A 17869-nucleotide genomic window follows, 5' to 3' on the forward strand; every position below is an offset into this window, starting at 1 on the left:
CTTCACAGGCAAAGGACATAACTGAAAGTCATCCTTCCACTCATCTGAAACAAATGCATATCTGGCTGCTCCCTACACTCTATAATTATTTTATTTACTCATCATTTTATTCACCCATTTTACTTATGTAAAAAGGCAGATTCATGAAATGACTGCATAATTGACTATTCTGCCACCTGCTCCTTTCACTTGAAAAATGTGGATTCAGAGAAACTAATCAAAAGACTCAATGGAATGCAACTCTTGCTTCTTTATCTACTCTTCTTTTTTTCTCTTTTTGCTCTGCTGCCTGCTGTTTTCTCTTTAAATACTGAAGCCCCAAAACCCTCTCTGGAAAAGCATGGACCACAGGGCAACAGGTGTTTCCTGTGGTTATGTGTCCCTTTTTCCTGGATGCATCCTTAACCTTAGCAAAACAAACTTCTAAGAAATTATTGGGTGGAGGAGGGTTTCTCTGTCGACTTTGGAGCCTGCTTCCATCTGTCTTTGTACAGGGGAGCTTCTTCCCTCTGTCTTCTCCCTTCTTTCTTGCCTATTTAAACTCTCCACTCCTTAAAACCACCCCACGTGTGTCTGTGTCATTTTATCTAATTCACGTGAGACAAGAGCCCTGGTCTTCCTCCACTCATTGGAACTGTATCATTTTGGTGCCTTGGCCGGGAAAGGGAATTCATTTATCAGGCTGGCAAGCATGGAGCTGATCTCAACTTCAAATCTGTCTTTTAATCTCAAGGCTCTCTTCCAGCTGTCCTGTCATCAAACGCTCTTTCTCTTTTTATCCGCGGTCTCTTACCCCCTCTCTGTGTGTCTAATGTTCAGGAATCTTTGCAGTTCAGGGAAACAGGTCTGTTAGAAAAGATCATGAATCACAGCAGGCAGTAACTCAGTAAACGTCTCTCTCTGTATGATTTCTCTGGCGAGCACATGATATTTCTAAGCCACCTAGTGGGAAAAAAAATCCTCTACATGAGGCAAACTGTTCCCCTTTTTTCACAGTAACAGCACAGCCTCCTTTCACACTGTTAGAAATCAGGCTCCAGGCATCTTCTGGGAACGGGAATTTTCTGCCTTTAGCAGTTAGCAGTAAAATGTCTTCTATAGCCAAATTTTAGTCTTGATATTGTCCTATTGGCAGGAAAATGGCCATTCGGTTCCTGCATTCCTTTAAGGCACCTATTCTGTCTCCTATTCAGACAGTGCTTAATTAGTAAAGGGATTCTAAGTCCAAAAGTTAACCAGAACCCTTTTTCTATGGGTAAATGCTTTAGCATAGGCCATCATAGCAGGATATAGAGTTCAATCTAGCATGCTCCCTCCCTTAAAGGGGCCTTGCCCAATTATGTGATTTTTTTTTTTTTTTTTTTGGAAGGCACACAGGCCACACAAGTCTAGGAGGTCAAAGAGAAATAAAAGGCAGAAGACTAAGCCTGCTTGTGGACAGTATGACTAAGGCCCAAAATTTACTTCCTCTGGGGCCATGACTTGGAGGGTCGTGTCTGCAGTCATGGGTGGCACATTTAAATGGGTGCCAGGATTCAGGAGCCAAAGAGAGAAAATAGTTGGGGAATGCCCTCTACTGTTTTCGTCTCCATCCTGGATCACTTACCGAAAGGAAGGAGACTAAAAGGATTCTTTTATTCTCACTTCTGTTTTTAGATGGGTAACAGATCATCTTCAACATGCACTCCCCTGGAGTGTGTTTTGAAGCACTGGGAATTCTTCAACCTTGAAAGTTTTAAGAAAAACTGGCTTATTTTCTTTTGCACAGGAGTGTGGCCTTTTTACTAGACCTTTGCAAGTGTTGCAAAATCAACCCAGCTCTTTTAGCAATTGTATCAGGCAGGTCCAAAGAGAATAATTCCCCAAAATTAGAAAAGCAAGTTCCTGGAGAACCCTCTGAGGATTCCCTTATTTGGGGGCCTTTCAAGTTCCCTTCTCATTGCAGGACTTTAGACAAGTAAAGGCAGACTTAGGCCAATTTTCTGACCACCCTGATAGCTATATAGAAGCTTTCAAAAATTTAACTCAGTTATTTGCCCTCTCATGGAGGAAACTTATGCTGCTCCTAAGCCAAACCCTAACTGCAGCTGAAATAGGCAACTCTGCAAGCAGATGAGAATTTTTGGAAATAAGTAATATGTCTCCTATAGTGTGCAAAAACAGAAAAGAAAAAAATAGTTAAGGCAAAAAAATAGGCAAAACACCGTTCACAATGGGAAGAGAGGCAATACCTCATAACAACCATAGTTGGAACCGCTTTATACAGTATTTTTTCTTCTTTCTTGGTTTATAATGCCTTCTATCTATTTTATAATGTTCCCTTAACCTGGGAAAAGTTAATTTTCCAAACCTTAAAATGCTTGGCTTAGAGTTGAGCTGGGGGATGGGAAACCAGAAGCGTTATATGCTGGCAAAAGGGTAAAAATTTCTTATCAGTTCGGCTTTTGGCTTCTCTCTTCCTGTGCAAGCCAGTAAAGGGGATAATAAGGATCATTGTTTATATTCTCTGTGAATTTATAATTAATGAAAAAGGATTTTTGAAGTTGATCTTAAGCTGTAGACAATTTTGTGTGCTTTGCATGTCTTTCTGTATGGTTCTGTCAAAGAAAGGGTACCTTGGGTTAGGATGCAGACCCAGGATCCCACAAGCCTGCTGTTCAAGCCAGCCCAACATAACAGTAACAAACTTGGCTACAGTTCTCCATCTTGTTTCATGTCCTTGGATACATGGCCTGTAACCACATGACAATAATATATATTACTCTCCACCATTTTACAATGGTAGCTATCTTCTTGAGCTAAGTCAGTTCCTAAGGTCCAAAAAATCGTATAAGCCAGTTTGTCAATCTGGGTGGTGCCAGCTGATTCATCAAAGGCAGAGTTTACAAAATATCTTAAGCACTGATCTTGAAAGTAGTTTAGGGAGGGTCAAAATCTCATAGTCTCTAGCTGCATGACTCCTAAGGGATGGTTCCAAGACTTCTGGCTAGTTTCCTGGTCTTGTCCCCAGGCAAGAGGGAAGTATAGGCCGGGCGCTGTGGCTCACGCCTGTAATCCCAGCACTTTGGGAGGCCGAGGAGGGTGGATCACGAGGTCAGGAGATCGAGACCACAGTGAAACCCCGTCTCTACTAAAAATACAAAAAATTAGCCGGGCGCGGTAGCGGGCGCCTGTAGTCCCAGCTACCCGGAGAGGCTGAGGCAGGAGAATGGTGTGAACCCGGGAGGTGGAGCTTGCAGTGAGCCGAGATTGCGCCACTGCACTCCAGCCTGGGTGACAGAGCGAGACTCCATCTCAAAAAAAAAAAAAAAAAAAAAAGAGGGAAGTATATCTTAAGAAGGAGCCACTACCATCTTTGCTTTAAAGTATAAACTGTAAACCAGGTTCCTCCCAAAGGTGGTGAAGCCTATGCCCAGGAATGGGCAAGGACAGCTTGGGCACTGGAAACAAAATGGAGCTGTTTGGGTCAGGTCTCTTTCACTGTCTCAGTTACAATTTCACAATGATAGTTTCAAAAGCTGCTTACCCTCCTTTGAAAATGCCTTGAACACTCACAGTTAAATCATAAGCTAATTAAGGCTCATTGGTTTCACCTGTAAGGTTACTTTTTGTAAAATTGAAAAGTCAAAAATCTTAACTGCTTGGCATGGCTAAAGTCGAGTAAAAAGGGATTTAAAAGGATTTTCTTAAAGAGTGCTCAGCTTAATTAAAAATGGATATTTAAGTTATAGGTATATTTAAAAGTTCTTCTGGAAAAAGCCTTTTTTCCTCACAGTGGACTGAATTATTTTTCTCTATTTTTTGTCTTACCACTCCTAATGCATGCATGAGAGGCCCAAAGATAAGTTCTGGTAGCATGGGACTCCTTGGGAAAAACAGAGGGGTGCCACAGACCCTGTTTTGGGAAAATAAAAAGCCATCTGTTTTTCCTATGAAACTCCCCAAATTAAAAGTAGATAGTTTCCTCTCAAAATCAAAGGCTCTGTTCTGCTGTGTATTGTGTTATATACTGCTTATGTTTTGGGGGTTTCACATTACTTCACATTATGAGAGAGAGTTGCAGTTTAATAACCAGGTAGAAAATACACTGTAAGGGATGGCTAGTAGTAGTAATAAATCAGAGAAGCATGCTCTTGGCCACCTGAAAGACATGAAAACATCCCCACCCTCCACTAAAAAATAAGACTCCTATGGGGGATGGGCTAATTGCCTTCAGCTGTGTCTGCTTATTAGGCCCTAAAAAATGCATGGTACCTGACCCTGCTCCTCCAAGGGCTCCACCTAAAGCCAGTAATCCATTAAAAAACTGGCAAATGAAAAATCTTAACAAGTGCTGAATCTTCTGTCTGTGCTGCTATACATGTATTGTGTGTAATGTCTGTAAAAAGAGCTCTAATTAATTGTCTTAAAGAAAAATAATCACTTAAATCAAATATGTTTTTTGTTCACATGGCTGTAAGAAATAAAAATACTCTTAAGAACTATTGGTAGAATGCCAGTGTCGTCAAAATGCAAATAGGTGGTCTGAATCATATAACTTAGATACCAGGGTTGCTAAATGTTCTCAGGTTGTATATTGCCTGCTTTACAGATAAGTAAGGCCTGGGACACATGGAGCTAGATACTGAAGTCAAACTTTATTTGCATTTCTGTCTGGGTCCTAGGATCCACACCTGGTATATAATTAAAATCACTTACCAGGTTTTCCAGTGATTTTTTTTTTTTTTTTTTTTTTTTTGAGACAGAGTCTCACTTTGTCACACAGGCTGGAGTGCAGTGGCACTATTTCTACTCACTGCAAGTTCTGACTCCCAGGCTCACGCCATTCTCCTGCCTCAGCCTCCTGAGTAGCTGGGACTACAGGCACCCGCCACCATGCCCAGCTTATTTTTTGTATTTTTACTAGAGATGGGGTTTCACCATGTTAGCCAGCATGGTCTCAATCTCCTGACCTCGTGATCCACCTGCCTCGGCCTCCCAAAGTGCTGGGATTACAGGCATGAGCAACCACACCCGGCCCCAGTCATGTTTTAACTGTAACTATCCTGGAAATTTTGTCATTCGCAGACAATTGTTGTCTTGCTTTGTTCCTCAAATATCAAGCAAGACAAGAGTTAACTAAGTGGACTGCACTCAGAAAGTTAAAGCAAGCTTTTTAACTTTTGCTTGGAATATTGTTGATCCTTGTTTTGTTTAGTAGCATCAAGGAAACTTATTTTTAACTATTTATGGCCTTTAATAATTAAGTTACACTACCGTGAACCAAAGTTAGAGCATGTTTATTTTTCTCTGCCTGGTTCCTCTAGAATTAGGAGACTATCTGTGAGTACTCTTAACTTATGGCAGTATAGTTGTTTTCATCAGTGCAATAATAATCCATTTTTCTTTGTCCATAGGATGCCATTGGAAAAACTGGTTATTTTACATATGCTTTGACTGAAAGTGTGTGTTTCCCTTTAAGGAATCAAGCTTGACATGAAGGGCCAATAAAGCCTCTTGGGGAGAACTGGCCTCATACCTTGTCTACACAGTGTGGCACAGGGTTCCTAACCTCTGGTCAGTCAAGAATGTCACTTTCTAACAGGCCTGAGAACTCCACGTTTATCTTGGGACCTCAAGAGACTGACACAACTCAGAGGTATTGGAGGATACAAACCCATGGCTGGGCTCAGCTTTAAAGGTCTTATTTGAAATTCCTTGTGGAACAGAGTTTCATCAAAGCCAATCCAAAAGACCTATGTAGAAATAACCATTCTTGCTGCACATTATGCAAATAATCAGGCCAAGTATAAGACTAAAGTGTATTCTACCCACAGCACACATGGTCCTATCATAATTTGTTTTTACCAGGAATGAGGACTGGAGAGAGAAATTGTGCTCCAAATGTTATCATACATTTGTCATTAAATCCTAGTCTCTTTCATTGGTTTTAAGCTTTTTGCCTACATTTTAGATGAACTCCGCTTATTCCTGTGAATCAAGTGGTATCTCCTGCAGCTTGGAAGAAACAAAAAGGGATGGGTAATGTAAGAATCTGAATCAATATGCTAGTTCTGGGCAACGATCCTGCAAATTCTGCAAGGTAATAAAAGTAAGTAGGGTGCCCATAACCTGGAGGTTTATTTTATTTTATTTTATTTTATTTTAACTTTATTATTATTATACTTTAAGTCTTAGGGTACATGCACAGAACGTGCAGTTTTGTTACATATGTATACATGTGCCATGTTGGTGTGCTGCACCCATTAACTTGTCATTTAGCGTTAGGTATATCTCCTAATGCTATCCCTCCCCCCTCCACCTACCCCACAACAGGCCCAGTGTGTGATGTTCCCCTTCCTGTGTCCATGTGTTCTCATTGTTCAATTTCCACCTATGAGTGAGAACATGTGGTGTTTGGTTTTTTGTCCTTGCAATAGTTTGCTCAGAATGATGGTTTCCAGTTGCATCCATGTCCCTACAAAGGACATGAACTCATCATTTTTATGGCTGCATAGTATTCCATCGTGTATATGTGCCACATTTTCTTAATCCAGTCTATCATTGTTGGACATTTGGGTTGGTTCCAAGTCTTTGCTATTGTGAATAGTGCCACAATAAACATACGTGTGCATGTGTCTTTATAGCAGCATGATTTATAATCCTTTGGGTATATACCCAGTAATGGGATGGCTGGATCAAATGGTATTTCTAGTTCTAGATCCCTGAGGAATCACCACACCGACTTCCACAATGGTTGAACTAGTTTACCGTCCCACCAACAGTGTAAAAGTGTTCCTATTTCTCCACATCCTCTCCAGCACCTGTTGTTTCCTGACTTTTTAATGATGGCCATTCTAACTGGTATGGGATGGTATCTCATTGTGGTTTTGATTTGCATTTCTCTGATGGCCAGTGATGATGAGCATTTTTTCATGTGTTTTTTGGCTGCATAAATGTCTTCTTTTGAGAAGTGTCTGTTCACATCCTTTGCCCTTTGTTTGGGAAAATAAAACCAAGAAATTCCATAGACCCCCAAAGGGAAATTCTATATTTTTGTAAGTAAAATTTTAGATGGAAATTACCCCACCACACTTATGGGAATTGCTATATTCACTCTTTACTATTTGCAATAGAGTTACAGGTATTTATTTATTTATTTATTTATTTATTTTTTCAGACGGAGTCTCACTCTGTCGCCCAGGCTGGAGTGCAGTGGCGCAGTCTCGGCTCACTGCAAGCTCCGCCTCCTGGGTTCATGCCATTCTCCTGCCTCAGCCTCTCCGAGTAGCTGGGACTACAGGCGCCCGCCACCACGCCCGGCTAATTTTTTTTGTGTGTGTGTTTTTAGTAGAGACGGGGTTTCACCATGGTCTCGATCTCCTGACCTCGTGAATCCGCCCGCCTCGGCCTCCCAAAGTGCTGGGATTACAAGCGTGAGCCACCACGCCCGGCCGAGTTACAGGTATTTAAAGATCAAATCAAAATTATTGAGAAGCTCAGGGAAAATGCAGGCTTCAGCCTCAGGTGGCTACAATCCCTCTTTTAATGAATTCCAGTCCTCTTTGTGGAATTGGTTAACTTTTTTATTTAGCCCTCTCTCGCTTATATGTCTTGTACTAATATTTGGACACTGTATACTCAATACTATAACTCGAATTTTTTCTTCTCGCCTACAAGCATTCAAACTCCAAATGGTGCCACAAACTGAAACACGCATAGATGTGCCGTTCTTCTGAGAATCCTAGGATCGACCACAGGAAGAGCCCTAGCTGCTGTTTCCCATTTGACGCCCCTTTTCAGCAGGGAGTAGCCAGAAAGAGTCATGGACCAAAACCTCCTAACAGCAGGTACAGAGAGGAGTGTTATAGGAGTTATTGAGGAATAATTTTAGGCAGATAGAGAGGAAAAGGGGTCCTTGGAAAGTTTTTGTTTCTTTTAGAGCAGCTCCAGAAATGTTTATTGTCTAGCAGGAAAGCCATGGCTCTTAGAGCCAGGCTGGCAACCTTTGAGGTCCACCAACATGAGGATTCCCACCATTGTCTTCTTGCCGTTGCCTCACATGTGCCTGGCAGCATGATTGCCCCCACATATCCCCACGTGTGTAGAACATCATGGCACTCAGAATTTGCATATTGAAAGGCTAGGGTGGGAGGGCCAGTTTTTGTGGGTTATATGAATGACATGCCTGGTCAAACTAATCCCTTGAGCCCTATGGAAATCAGACGCCACTTCCTCCCGCTTCCTCATATAGCTGACTGGTATCCACTGCTTATGGGGTCTCCTCTCTCAACATTGGAGCTCCCCTCAACCCACTCTGTCTCTGTAGAGGGGAGCTTCTTCCTTATTTCTTCTCTTCTCTTTCTTGCCTATTAAACTCTCCACCCCTTAAAACCACATGCACACAAAATAAATGATTGGGACATGACTTAGTAATTTTCTTTGACTTACAATACGTTAATTAGTTCAATTTAGCCATTCCGCAATGTCTGCATATTCTAAAACATTGCATTACACATGAGAAATATATAAAATTTTTAGTTGGCGATTAAAAAATAAATACAATTTAAAAAATCATGATATTTTGCTTATTGATACTAACAACACAATAGCTGTAATTCATAGAAGATTGATCTGTTATGAAATTTGCAGAAATTCTTATTTTAATTTTTGTAACTTTAGGTAATTATGTTGGAGATAGTGAATCTGAGGCTTAGAGGGCTAAAGTCATTCACCTAATAAGAAACAAACCTGACACTTGTCTCCTGGCCCGTCACCCTCTGAAGGTAATGGTTTCAACAGCAATACAGTGTCCGCTTCCCATGGGTTGCAGCTCTAGCCTGCTGCAGCAGCATAACACAATTGTACATGACAGACATGCGTTTAGCATCTCCTTCATTCTCTCAGCCCATCCGGGAAAGATATCTAAGTAGAGTTAGATTTCTGCTTCAGTGTTACCTCAGGACCCAACATCTTCTGAAGATGCATGAGGCATTCAGCTCACGACTTACCTGAGTTTTATTTGGAGCCACAAAATCTGAAGACCCCAAAGCTATTTTTTATATGATTAACAAGGGTTGAATATCCCTACCCTTTTCTAGGGCCTGGTGGTCGTCAGACACTAGGATGAGAGTCTCTAAGCAGGCAAGGCTTACCTGGTATCTCAGGGACCAGAGGAAGCAGCTTGCTGTCTTTAGTTAAACTGGTTCCAGGAAACCAGAGCCAGGTCCAGCTCCAGGACACTGTGCAAGTAAGAGCACAGCAGGTGAGGATGATGCTGACTGTCCAGAGCTTATAAACCTGGGAGGAGGGGGTGGAGTGGGTGTGTCAGGCTGGGGTAAGGCTTGCAGTAGGTGGATGCCAGGGCAGGACTTTGCACCTGCTGCTGTGTTCTGCCTCCACTGGATCCTGAGGCACTCCCCAAGGTACAAATCTAGTCCTGGCTTGGCTCTCTGCAGATACCACAAAGTTGAGGGTCCCTGCTCCCCTTTTGATACCAGCTACTCAGAATGTAAATGAACAGGTCCAACATGAGGGAATACAAACCAATAATTCGTTAATTATCCCAATGAGCCTATATTTATACTGGAGGTCTTCCCAGACCAGCTCTCAGGATGGGAACTTGGACAATTATTTCATCCTGTTCCCTTTGAACCTGTAGAAAACATATTCTACTGCCTCTTCACTGAATCCATAGTTAAAGTTGGTGTAGAAGAAAGTTCATTTTAGGAAACCACAAGGTCTATAATAAAACCATGAAACGTCCATGTCCCCCTCTGTGTGTGTGTGTGTGTGTGTGTGTGTGTGTGTGTATTTTAGGGCAAGAATGTTGGGGTTAGTGGATGCAGTGGGACACACTGTGGTTGTCAGTGGGTGTGGGCAGGGGAGAACCGTTTCCAGAGCTTCTGATCTTGCACCCCTCACCTGGTGCTTAATAAAATTCCCATCCATTGAGCTGATCTAACTATTGATTTTACTGTTCTCATTATACATAGTAACACTCAGTATACTAGAGTTAAGTAAATATTGTACAGAGCTCATTGTTAAAATTCCATATGTTTACATTGTCTGTCCTCTGTTTTGCAAGACTCCCAGAGACCATTCCCAAACTACAATTTCAGTTATACTTTTGAGACAAAGTCATTGCTTTTTAATCTCTTTCTAAACTTTTGTTCCTGATGATTGAGCAGTAGAACACAGACCCTCAGAGCATGACTTTGAAGCCGTATGGCTGTGTTCTCCATTATCTGGCAAGCTGGTTTTAAGAATCATGTGATGTAAATTATGTAAAGCATCAGAACAGTACCCAAGACAAAGGATGCCAGGCATGTGGTGGTTCTTATCATGATTACTCTTGGCTGCTGAGGTGATGTCTTGCAGAAAACCTAAATGAGGTCTGTTTGTGAAAACTCCTGGTGGAGGAGGAGGATTAAAATGCTCTCTTTATAGTTGCCATTATATATTCTGATTTAGAATATTCTCACTGTGAAACATGACCACTCCTGCTACAGACCTTCTTTAAGGGGTGAACATATCAAAACAGAAAAATGTGAGTGTGAAAACAGGTTCTGTTGATTACATTGACTGTCAAGGTAAGAAGTGGGAGTTTTCAAGCTAAAAGGACAGTCCCCGTCCAATTGGATCATTTGGTCACCCTGTCATGACAGACCTGAAGCCAATAACAATTTTGATAATTGTCTCGGGGCTGGTGTATGAAGAACTGGGAGGTTTTCTTGGATAGAGTCCCTTTGCCTTAACAGATGCTGTAATTGTCACAAAACCATCTCTGCATGCCTTGTTGTTTTGTGCTGTCTCTGGTCTCCTTTTGGAGGGAAGAACTGCATGTGTTAAGCCCCAAGGGCAGAGCACCTGGTCTACTGGCAGCATCTCTTTGTCTCTCCCTGTGGTTTCTTTTCACTGTACATATTTGACAATTTGATCCCATGTCTGTGTGGTCTCTTTTGTTAGGTTTTAGTCAATTTTAGCCTTTTTCCATTTTAGTAACTTCAAAAGGCTTAGAATTGTACCTGAGGTTTCCACCTTGCTAGAATTTCTAGTTTAGGGCCCACTATTTATCTTTTTCTTTTTATGAAAAAAAATCTTTTTTCTGAGATTGAGTCTTGCTGTGTCACTAAGGCTGAAGTGCTGTGGTGCAATTTCAGCCCACTGCAACCTCTGCCTCCTGGAGTCAAGTGATTCTTCTGCCTCAGCCTCCTGAATAGCTGGGACTACAGGCACATGCCACCACACCTGACTAATTTTTGTGTTTGCAGTAGAGATGGAGTTTCATCATATTGGCCAGGCTGGTCTCAAATTCCTGAGCTTGTGATCCACCCACCTTGGCCTCCCAATGTATTGGGATTACAGGCATGAGCCACTGAGCCCAGCCCCACTATTTGTCTTTACATCAATGTCACCAAGATCAGCATGTTGTCTTTCCTTGAAAAAATTATTATTTTCTCAATTTCTCCATGTCCTGTAAGCATTTCTGGCCTCTTCTCTTTTAATTCTGATCTTAATGTGAATGCATCTAGAGATTCCTATATGCTGCTTGCTATATGATTTTGGTTGAGACTCCTATTAGGTAAATCTAATCCAAAACAGAAATGAAATCTAAATATAAAAAAAGTAAATCTTTACCACTTTTGGACACAAAATTTGTTTCTTACTAGGAGGCTTGGCAGAACTTATTAATAAAACATAAAATTTCCATGTAATAAAAGAAAAAATATTCTTCTATATTAGTTTTGATAATCAAAAAACAAATGTTTGGAACATACATACATAAATAAGTATCCATAATATATAAAAATATTTTATAAATCAAAGATATAAGCTAAGAAAAAAATCAATAAATATGCACACAAGCAATTCACAGAAAAGGAAAACCTGATGTCCAAATAACATATGGGAAAATGTCAAATAGCATGAGTTTTCAAGGAAATGAAAATGTTAAAAATGTGAATTCTTTTAAATTATTTTAGTTGGAAAAACTGACACACTTCTATAACTGCCAGGTATTGGTGAACATCTTGTTGTGGGAATAAAGGAAGACCAGAGAGATGACAGGGTGAAACAGTAGGATTTTGCTGAGGGCACTCAGAGCCAGTGGATTAACTCCAAAAACTGGCCCCAGAACAAAGACAGAACTTGACTTTTATACACACTTCTAAAAGGGTGTGGGCTTAAGCTTACAATGGCGTGAAGCATAGTGCTACAAAAGCAAGAATACAGAGGCAGAACAAAGGCAGTTAATCAAATTGCGATAGGTTCATAACTCAGGATTACATGCAACTCTTGCTATGCAGTCCAGATGGCTGTTATCTAGGCTTGCTCTAGTGCCTTGCATGGGCTTATCTCATAATGTTTGCTATGGCATCTAGATGACTGTAGCCAAGGCCTGTTCAGGCATGTCTTATAACCTTCAATGTGCTGCTTAGATAAAACAGAATACTTGAAGTTACTAGTTACAGAAAACAGAAATCTATAAACTCATAAGTTTACTCATATCGCAGGAGAAAGGAAAATTTGTTTTCTTTTTCCTATGTTGAGGGAGTGCTGGGAGAGTCTCTAGAGCACATTCCTTTGAGCCCTGGCTTCTTTGATAATGTTATCGAGAATTTTCCTGGGCCCAGGCTTTGCCTGTTATTGTGTTTGGGATGAGTCATCCTAATATAGAAGACTTGTTTTTCTTTTCTGTTTTTTTTTTTTTTAATTTTGTTTTTCTTTACTTCTTTTATTTCCTGCCTCAATTGGGGCAAATGGAAAGTTCCATAACTTAACAGAAGATGATATTTTCTATCAGTTCTTGAGTTAGTTCTGAAAAATTATATTTTCTTGGAATTTTTCCATTTTGCATATATTTTCAAATATACTGGCATAGCTTCCATTATAACATTGTTTTATTACTTTGATTGTTTGCAGGAATTTATGGTATCCCCCCTTTTTATTACTGGCAATATTTTGTTTGTGCTTGGCATTTATCATTTAATCTTATAAGATATTTTACAATTCCACTAGTCATTCCAAAGAGTCTGTTTTTGATTTTTGAGGAAAAAAGAGACCTTAACTATGTCAACATTTCATATATTTGAACATTTTATTTATTTTGAGAGGTCTTTAAGCAATTTGATAAAAATATAATTTATTATTCTCCCTATTCTTTTCAGCAAAATAAATTATATAGTATAGACAATGTTAATTTTGTTAGAATCTTTGTCAATGCATTTGACACTTAGAGGCTTACTACACAATCCTGTTGTGTATATGGATTTATTATTCTAATCTAATCTATAGAAATACAAATAATTGAGAAATAGATGATTCCAAATAGACTGTCCTTGTAGTGTCAAAGTCATAGTCTCTCATGCAAGATTGTCCATATTAACAGTGTTGTCCGTCAACATTATCTGTCCCTTTTGAGGGTAGTGTCATCTGATAACATTTTTGAGTCATTGGAAATTTCCTGAAACAGAACAGCATACAGAAAAGTACATAGCTCCAAACATTTGTTAATTGAACATTGAGAACATTGTGTACCTTTATCTTACCAAATAGGAAATAGACTTTACCACTCTTTACCACGTGGAAAGTAGGCACCCCAAGCTTCACAATGGTCTTTCCCTCTGTGCCCTCTACTAGTCATCACCACAAGTTAACTGGACACCATATAGTGAAAATAAAATAGACATGGGGATGATTTGGGTCTTCTTTATTTTCTTAAAAAACTTTTAAAGTTTTCCATAAGCTTTGGGGCATAGCAACTTTTGAACAAACTATGAGAAGCAAAAAGATATTGATCATAAGCAACAACATGTATTTTTTCAGGAATCGTGTTTACTTTTTCTAGGATATATTTCGTCATCTTTTCTCCTTTAACTTTTATTTTTTTAATTGAAAGTTTTAAATGTAAACCTTTTAAAAATTATATTAAAAATAAAAAATTAATTTAAAATCTTAAAATTGAAATTAATATAATATAAAATCAACCATTTTAAGGTGTACATTTTGGTGGCATTTAGTACATTCCACCATCACCTCTAGCTCCCTTAAAGAAAGTGCCATTCTCATGAAGCTCTCCCTCTTTACCCCTCCTCTCACAGCACCTGGTAACCACCAACCTTCTTTATGCCTCTACAGAATCAATCAAATTATTTGGGATGTTTCATCCAATATGTAACCTTTTGTGTTATGGCACTTTAATTCTTTTATGGCTGAAAAACATTTCTTTGTATGCATGTGCCATATTTTGTTTATTCATTCATCTGTTGGCAGGAATGTGAGCTGTTTACAGCTGGTGGTCATTGTGAGTAATGCTTCTGTGAACAGTCCATTTGTGCTTAACTATTTGAGAACTATTTTTCAATTCAGCTGGGTATATAGCTAGGAATAGCGTTATTGAATCTTATGTTAATTTTTTGGTTAAAAAAGTCACAAAGAAATGTGCATCTTTACCATTTTTAAGTGGACAGTGTAATTCCCATTTTCTTTCTCTTTCCAGTTCCTAGGAACCACAATTTTAACTTCTGATTCTATGAATTTGTCTACTTTACATACCTTATAGAAATAGAATGATACCATATTTGTCATTTTAGGACTGACCTATTTCTCTTAGAGTAACATCCTCATGGCTCATCTGCATAAGTATGTGATAGGATTATTTCTTTTTAAAACTGAAAAATAATCTATTTTATATATATAACAGATGTTGCTTCTCTGTTCATTCCTTGATAGGCATTTGGGTTCTTTGCATCATTTGGTTATTGTGAATAATCCTGCTTTGAAAATGGGTGGAAAATATCTCTTTAAGACCCTGCTTTTAATTATTTTGAGACCCTTCTTTCCAATTCTAACAAGAAATAGGATTGCTGAAGCATATAGTAGTTTAATTTTCAACTTTTTGAGGAGCCATTTTTTGTTTTGGGTTTTGTTTTTATAGTCGCCATCCCTACTGAGGGTGAGGTGATATCTCATTGTTTTGCTTGACATTGAGTATATTTTCTTATGCTTGTTGGCTATTTGTATTCATTTTGGAGAAATGTCTATTCAAGTCCCTTGTCTGTTTTGTAATTGGGTTGTTGGATTTATCTGTATGACTCCTTTATGTATTTTGGATAGTAACTCCTTATGACATATATAATTCACAGATATTTTCTCCCATGCTTTTTCACTCAGTTGAATATAACTTTGATAGACAAATGATTTTAAGTTTGATGTAGTTCCATTTGCTTATTTTTTTTCATTGACTGTGCTTTTAGTGTCATATCCAAGAAATCCTTGCCAAAGTCAGTATCATGAGTATTCCCCCTTATGTTTGTTTCTAGGTGTTTTACAGTTTTAGGTCTTCCATTTAGGTCTTTATTACTTTAGCTTTTCTGAGGTATAATTGACAAATTAAAACTGCATATATTTAAGATGTATAAAAGTTGATGTCTTGATAGAATATACACTGAAATCATCACCACTATCAAGATAATTAATACATCCATTACATCAGATAGTTACCATTTTCTTATTTCTTTCTTTGTTGTGTGTGAGAATGACCTTTCACAAATTTTGAGTATGTAATACAGTATTATTAACTAAAGTTACACACTATACATTGGATTTCCAGAAGTTATTCTGCTGCATAACTGCAATTTTGCAACCTTTGTCCAAGATCTTCCCATTTTCCTTTCTTTCCACCCCTGGCAAACATCATTCTGTTCTCTGCTTCTATGAGTTTCACTATTTTAGACTCTACATATAAATAGTTCATGCAGTGTATTAGTCTATTCTCACACTGCTATTAAAGACATACCAGAGGCTGCATAATTTATAAAGAAAAGAGGTTTAATGGCTTCATAGTTTCATATAGCTGGAGGCCTCACAATCATGGTGGAAGGCAAACAAGAAAAAGCTTTAATTTCTCCTTCATATTTGAAAGTCAGTTTTGCTAGGCACAGTATTATTGATGACAATTTTTCTCTTTCAGGACTTGGAATATATCGCCCTACCTCCTTCTGGCCTGGAAAGTTTCTGCTGAGGAATTGGATGATAATCTTAAGGAAGCCCTTCATATGCAGCACATTTTTTTGTCTTGCTACTTCCAAGATTATCATTTTTTCAGTTAGCTAGGAAAAGTAAGTTCAAGAGATCTATTGTAAAATATGGATCACAGCTAATAACAATATATTGTATTTTTGAAAATCACTGACAGTAAATTCTAAGGGTTCTCACCACACACACAAAAAATAATAAATATGTGCACATATGGTAATGCACATATTAAAAAACTCAATTTAGCAATTCCACGATGTATGCATTTTTAAAACATAATGTTGTACACTATAAATATATACCTTTTTTCAATTCAAAATAAATTAATTAAAAAAATAAAAACAAAAGTTACAAGTGAAAAAGATTCTCCCATTCACATCCATTATTCTATTGATGTGGAATATTACACTGATTGATTTTCATTTATTGAACCTCTCTCAAATCCTGGAATAAATCTCAGTTGGTCATGGTATATAATTCTTTTTACGATTCTGCTAGATTCTTTTCTAATATTTGTAGAGGATTTTTCCACCTATATTCATATGGGATGTTAGTGTGTAGTTTTATATTCTCATGATGTCTTTGTGTCTTCATCTCTGGAACACAGTGATTGAAGAAGTATTTGTGTTGCTAGGAGAAAGGACCTTGAAACCTTGAAGTATTCTGTGGTATCCTGTGTGTACACAGTTCTTGTTCAAAGAGAACTTAGAGACATTTACTTAGGTGACTTGACATTAAGGGGAAGAGATTGCCTAGAGCAGGGGGCAGCACACTGTGGACTGAGAACCAAATCAAGCCAGGCACCTGTTTTTGCAAATAAAGTTTTATTGGAACACAGCAATCTCCATTCATTTACACATTGTCTGTGGCTAATATCGTGCTACAGTTGCAGAGTCCATAATTGCAACTAAGATGTTATGATTTGCAAAACCTAAACTATTCACCAACTAACATTTTATAAAATATGTTTGCTGGCCCTCAACCTTTTGAACACAGTTGGACATGGGTCTAAGGTGACATTGATACCCAAAAAGCCAAAGCATCATCATGGCCCCCTGTTAAACTGGGAGCTTATAGGGTTATGTAATAATTAGTGTCCTGGGTGAATTCCAGCTAAATTCTGCAGACCAACCCAGCAGTTCTCTTCCCAGTTCCTGACTGGATAATTTGATTAATATACTTGACCATTGGGGTAGCTCCTGCATTGGGCCCTTAGCCTGTCAAGTAAGAAGGACATGTGGAACAACCTGAAACTGCCACCAAAATCACCTACATAGCAAATCAATAACAATATTGCATACTCATAGGGGGCTGGTGTTGTGATGAAGAGATGAGTGTCATTTTAAAAGTCCTTAAGCTTGTGATGGGATACAGAATGGTTGCGGTTTTTATCATGTTTCCCTTGAACTCTTCAGTGCAGCCTCTTTAGTAGCAAGCTGTATCCTGAAGGAGAACTGGAGATTACCTCAAGCAAACAAGTTGCTGTTCTGATGGCAGCTCCAGCTCCAGACACAGAGTTGTTTTTGGAATCGATTCCAATAGCCAATTGAGCACGTGGTGCACAGCCCTGAGTCGTTGAATATACTCTTCTCTTCTGATCAGAACAGAAGTCTTATTGGAATTCATGTGGAAAGGACAATAGTTACTACTAGTCTTGCCCTAGAATTATGTTTACTTTACTTGGCCCTGTTATATAAGGGAATGAAGCCATCTGGTGCATCTGCAGAACACTATGCTGATCTACTTTGTCGAGACATCATGCTGATTGGGTTGGATGAGCAAGAAGCCACGGAGGTCTTGGGAAGACACATGCACTCCAGAGGGTGGATGCAGGAGCTAAACTCTGAGATGA

General features: G+C 38.9%; 1 protein-coding gene and 1 pseudogene across 1 annotated transcript in view; one reads left to right on the forward strand and one right to left on the reverse strand.

The window, feature by feature from the left end:
* The window catches only part of SULT1C3 (sulfotransferase family 1C member 3), a 94246-nt gene extending 84997 nt beyond the window's left edge, over positions 1 to 9249 (reverse strand). The window contains exon 1 of the mRNA XM_055243863.1: positions 9135 to 9249. The gene's annotated coding sequence lies outside the window, so the exon portion shown is untranslated. The remainder of the gene's footprint in view (positions 1 to 9134) is intronic.
* Positions 1 to 16854, forward strand: part of LOC129463210 (RNA/RNP complex-1-interacting phosphatase-like) — a 133897-nt pseudogene extending 117043 nt beyond the window's left edge.
* Positions 16855 to 17869: the final 1015 nt, after the last annotated feature.

This window comes from Symphalangus syndactylus, chromosome 14 (genome assembly GCF_028878055.3).
Source record: "Symphalangus syndactylus isolate Jambi chromosome 14, NHGRI_mSymSyn1-v2.1_pri, whole genome shotgun sequence".
NCBI classification, from domain to species: Eukaryota; Metazoa; Chordata; class Mammalia; order Primates; family Hylobatidae; genus Symphalangus; species Symphalangus syndactylus.